This window comes from Panicum virgatum, chromosome 3N (genome assembly GCF_016808335.1).
Source record: "Panicum virgatum strain AP13 chromosome 3N, P.virgatum_v5, whole genome shotgun sequence".
Taxonomy (NCBI): Eukaryota; Viridiplantae; Streptophyta; class Magnoliopsida; order Poales; family Poaceae; genus Panicum; species Panicum virgatum.
The window spans coordinates 65423932-65429931 of NC_053147.1; positions in this window are offsets into that span (position 1 = coordinate 65423932).

Genomic DNA, 6000 nt, shown 5'->3' on the forward strand with positions numbered 1-6000 from the left:
TATCCCGATACTCACTTACGGACATTCCCCCTTGCTTCAGAGCTAGAAATTCCTGCCTCTTCAGCTTCATCAAATCCTCCGGTATGTGGTGCTCCCTGAATTGAGTCCTGAACTCATCCCAGGTGATAGTGTTTTGATCAACATGGGCGGCGGTATAAGCATCCCACCAGTCTACTGCAGTTCCTTCCAATCTACCTGAAGCATACAGCACCTTCTCCCTGTCTGTACACTGAACTATGTTCAGCATCTTCTCAATGGTCTTGAGCCAGTCATCGGCGTGAAGAGGATCTGGTGAGTGGGAGAAAGTAGGAGGTCTGTGACTCATGAAGTCACGGTGGCGATCCCTCTGTGGCGGCTGTGGTACTGGAGCTTGGTTTGCTTGAGCTTGTAGATTGGCCATGGCGTTGGCCATTTGAGTCAACAGTTGTGTCTGCGCAGCAAGGAACTGCTCCATCCCTGCTGGTGGTGGCGGCGGTGGCCCATTGTTCTGGTTGTTGCCTCCACTCATGTTGTTGGGTTGCTGGTTGTTGCCTCTTCTCTGATGCTGCACTGCTGGCTGATCAACTCCTGATCCGGACCTAGTGTTCACCATCTGACCGGTTAGACAAGTAAGACTCATGAAATAATCATGGTAAAATATAGGTGCAAGGATGAGATAGAGACAATATAAAATAAAATAGATAACCCCAAGCTTTACTAACTAGCTAACTTTATTAAAAACTTGATGCAATTATGGTCATCACTCCATAATTACACCGCAATCATTACAAAAAGCCAACTCACAAGTGTTCACAAAACCAAGCATTAAAACACACTGATTAACTAACACACTTAAACAAACGTTCACGAGCTAGCGATTACAAAAAGACTCTTTACAAGACTCAACCTAAACTCTTAAGCCTATAATCTAATAGAAGCGGTTCTGGTAGCCACGGTCGCCGAAACGAAGCTTCTTGCGCGGGGGTGACAAGGCGGAAAGCGGAGGCTCCTCCTCTGGGACAGGTGGAGGCGCCTCTCCTGCAAGCTGGGCCTCTAGCTGGCGAATCCTGTGGTGAGCTTCTCTCAGTCGGTCTTGGGTGTCGTCCAGCTGGTCGACGACGTTCCTTAAGTCTGTGTCAACTCTAGCGAGAGCTCGTACTGTGACATTGATGCGGTTCTCCTCGTCCTCTCCAAGTGTCAACTCCGTATGCTATGTCCCACGAGCACGGCGAGGAAGGTGCTGATAGTCTGTGCTCTCCAAGTCTCGACGGTTAGTGTGGTTGAGAGACCAGAGAGCCCTCATGGCAGCATGGCTGACTGTGGCACGGTAGGTCGCCATGGGTGTCGAGGAATCGTGTGCGGAGACGGTCATCATGCCTCGGGGTCCAGTATCCACCCTTATGTGGACCCGAGTGACGAAGTAGTCGCCGAGCGCAGGGTCTTCATAATGCCTTGTCTCGTACATGGGAGCCACGGGGTTGTGAAGCTCTTCCAGCACGTCCCGAAGCAGCACGGGGAAGTGACCCTCCTCGTGGAAGGAGGTGTAGACGCAGTACAGTCCCCTTTCTTCTGGCGGGTCATTATTCTGATCATCTTCATCATCATCCTCATTGCCCGGGTCCTCTGGGCCTTCCGGGTCTCCTCCAGCTGGTGCAGGCGCTGGAGCTGCTGGAGTAGGAGGTGCAGGTGGCGGTGCTGGGGCTTCATCCTCTGACATCTCCAGGGGCTCCTCCTCTTGTCCTCCTCCAGCGACGGCGGTCGCTGGAACCTGAGCTTCGAAATAGGCCAGTGGCGGGCCTAGATCGTGTGCTGGCGTTGGCGACGGCAGGGATGGCTGCATGTTTCCGTCCGCATCGACTTCCCGGATGTTGCCTTCTTGGTCTTCGTCGAAGAAGTAATCCCTCCCGGGCACTTCCTCAACCTCTTCCTCCGGCTGAGCTGGAACTGGAGCAGGCGCTGGGGCGGGTACTGGCTCAGCAGGAGCAGGAACTGTACGACGGGCGAAGGCACGACCTCCAGTCCTCTTGCGTGCAGTCTGTCTGGTTCTGGCCATCTGAAGAACAGGATAGAAAGGTTTTAGAACATACTTGAAGGAAATGACAAGTATGCGATCAAGGATGAGATAAAAGCTATCAATAAGGATTAAGCAAATAAGCATGAAAGAGCATGGCTACTAAGCAAGATAGACCTTAATTTTCGACCATTTCTATCTAGGCTAACGTCCTACAGTCAACACTGCTCTGATACCACTTCTGTCACACCCGGTTTATGAAGGCAAACCGAATGCATCTCACATGTGCGCCAAGATCAGTTTACACACATATGATTCACCATAAAGTGAATATCACAACGAGTGCAAGCGTAAAGAGAGTATTAAAGACTTTATTACAAAACTGAATGTCTTAAGCGAATAAAAAAACGTCTAAAGAGTAGCAGCGGAATCTTCTTCAGCACAGGCAGATGACTGGGAGACACACGCCTAGAAATCCTCGAAGTCTTCTGGAAACTTCGGGCAGTTGTTATTACGGTCTGAGCAGCAAGTATGCAAGGGTGAGTACACTTATGGTTGGTACTCAACAAGTGGCAGGGAAACAACTATAATATATGCAAGGCTAATTCAAGGAATAGCTGACACGGTTTAACTGCACTCAGCAATTTTAGTTGGTCAAATTTTATTAGCAAGCATTAACTAGATATAAATATATACCATTAAACCCACGAGATAAGCATATGTAAAGATAAACAACAATAACCATAAATTAGAACATCGATTTAGATCAACTTCCAGTTCAATTATCATGTGAGGGTCCAAGCCGCTCTTGACCGTGAGCACGGCTAACCGGTTAGTTTTACACTCTGCAGAGGTTGTACACTTTCACCACAATTCACGTAAAAGTTCCGAAGAACTTTGAACCCAACCATGCAAGTGCGGGCCAAGCACCATATCACACTTCCTTAGGTATGACTGCATAGGGACGCTACGAGGCCTTTACAAAGATTCCCTAACCTATGACAACCCGCTAAGGTTTCAAGCCAAAGTGGTCATAACACTGCCCTAATGAGGTGATACCTTGCCAAAGGATCATAAAACAATACCAATTGCCCCAAGAGGACTGAGCTATATCCCATCAATGCGTCCCCTCTTGCCCTTTCGGTAAGATTGTCACAAGCTAGAGTTTCTAATTAATCAGCCAAGACCAGAGCCATATAGTAATTGTGGTTGTACTATTTTCTTGGGTGGTTCTCCATGTTCCAATTAACACATATGATCTTGATTAAGAACATTAAGCCATCATGAACATGGAATAAAACATGTATACCATTTGTATCATCATTAACCAACCATAACCCAAAGTATAGCAGCTAGCATAGCTACCCAACATGAAATTAAACCCAAGTTGATCAAGGAATAAGGTAAACAATACTAGGCATGTCCTTAACTCGGTTCCCATCATGTTATAGACACATGCATGAACATAAAAGTAAATGTGACAAATTTGGTGATTTCATGGGTCAAAAATATGATCAAGGGTCCACTTGCCTTCCTCAAACTGCTGCTGGTCCGGTCCTCCGAAGTCTTGATCTTGCTGCCGCTCCTCGAACTACGGATCGTCTATCGCACCAAACACACACATGCAAGCAAACAAGTACAAACAATAAGAAACAGTACACCAAACAATATAACAGTACAAAAAGAGGTCACTAAACTATTCTACTCGTTGCAACGATCGCGTGAGCGCAAGAATCATCGAAAACGGATCTAAAACGAGAAAGTTATGCCTAAAACAAGATCTAAGGGCTAAAACGTAAATAAACCTTATACTCAGGGGTTAACTCATGAAAACAGGGGCTGTTTCGTAAATATTTTTCACTGCAGTGGACGGCGGGTTCTAATATGGGAAAACACAGGGGTTTCTTTGCAAAAACGACACGGTTGACCGTTATCTAATTTGGTTGACTGAGATGGGATCTAATCCGGGCCGAGGATCTCTGATCGAACGGTTATGGAGGATTGGAGCGGGCAGCGGCGGTGCTGGACAGCCGGCGGCGTGGCGAGCGGCGGCCTGCGGCGGCGGGATGGCCGGACTTGGCCGGAACGGCCGTCCCGGGGCTCGGATTCGAGCGCGGCTGGCACTGGAAGCATGCGCGCGGCACGGGAAATCGATCTAGGGTAGCTGCGCTAGCTGAGGCGGGCGGAGCAGAGCTTGCTACGGCGCATGGCGGATTGGCGGCGCCGGAGAGCTTTCCCGGGCTGAAAACAGAGCGAGAGGGAGAAAGAAGGGATCGGCGAGATTCCGCACACCACGAAGAAGCTTTGAGGCGGCGAAATCGTCGTGGAGCGGCGGTGGAGCGTTGTGACGGCGGCGGCGGCTCCCGGGCTCGAGCTTGCGGCGACGCGAGCTAGGGTTTTGCGAATGCGAGAGGCGGCGGCTGCGGGTTTGGTGGGTTCAAGGGGGGGTCTAGGGGCGCTTATATAGGGCGGACCGCGGCCTTGGCGTGCGGGCCCAAGGGAACACGGCGGCGCAGAAATCTCGGTCGGATTCGACCGGGAGTCCGGCTCGGACGGGGAAGGAAGATCCCGACGAGCGGGGCCAGCCTGGCGGTGAGACAGGGAGGGGAGGTGGGCGCTGGGTCGGACCGGGCCAGGAGACGGGGAACGAGCCGGCGTGGAAAAAAATGGGCTGCGGGAAAGGTTTCTGGGCTGCGGTGAGAGAAAAGGAAAAGAAAAATGGTGGGCCGGGCTGGAAATTGGTAAAGGGAAAGGTTTTGTATTTTTTTTTCTAAAGCAATTCTAACCCTTTCAATTCAAATTCAAACTCAAATATTTGAATTTAAGTTGAACAACAAGCAAATAAAAATGCAAACCAGCATGAAATGCACACACCTATTTTCCTTATATTTAGTTTATGGCTAAATGATTTATTTAGATTTCGATAAATGCTCTAGATTCAAGATAAAATAAATAGAACCTTATCGAACCTACAGAAAACCTAATTAAATTTGTTTAGGTTCCTAAAACTGAAATACGGGTGTTACATCCAGCCAGTTCACTATTGATGCAAAGCTCCTCTCGAGAGGCCTATCTATGGCTGCCCTAGTGGATTTCAACTTGGACAGGTTAACACCGTACTGATCATGAATAACATCTGTCCAGTCACCGGAATAAATTTTGAACTGAACCTTGTTCGACATATCTGTACATGTATGGAGAAGTAAATCACTAAAGCACTACATACTGCAACTAATTACTGCTAACTATACTGTTAAATCACTAATTATGGCACTAATAACTGCTAATTATACCAGAAAATCAATAATCACTTAACTATTGACTAATTGTATCACTAATTACTGCTAATTATACAAGCAAATCACTAATCATTTAACTATTCACTAATTGTATCACTAATTACTGCTAACTATACTGTTAAATCACTAATTATGGCACTAATAACTGCTAATTATACCAGATAATCAATAATCACTTAACTATTCACTAATTGTATCACTAATTACTGCAAATGATCCTGCTAAATTACTAATCACTACACAGCTACTTACCACTAATCACTAAACCACTAATTATTGCTACTAACTACTAATCATTAATCACTAAATCACTAATCGCTACTAACCACTAGAAATCACTACATCACTAGCTAATAATCACTACTAGTCACTACAACACTAATCACTAAATATTGCTAAACACTAAATCACTAATTACATAATAAATCTAGATTTATTTTGTTACCTGCACGGCGACGATCCGACAGGGCTTCGCCGGCTTCCTCCTCCCTCACCCCTCACCCTGGCTGAAAACGAGAGGAATGAAGCCCTAGGGGCTGCCTTCGGGCTTATATAGTGGGGCGGCACCCTACCGCGCCTCCAGCTCGCGGTAGGGTGCTTACCGCGCCTCCGAGTCGCGGTAGGCGCCTACCGCGGCAGGGCCTCGCGGTAGGGGCCGGCCCACGTACGGCCCGAGCGCGGCAGAGACCTGCATGTAAGGAACATGCAGGT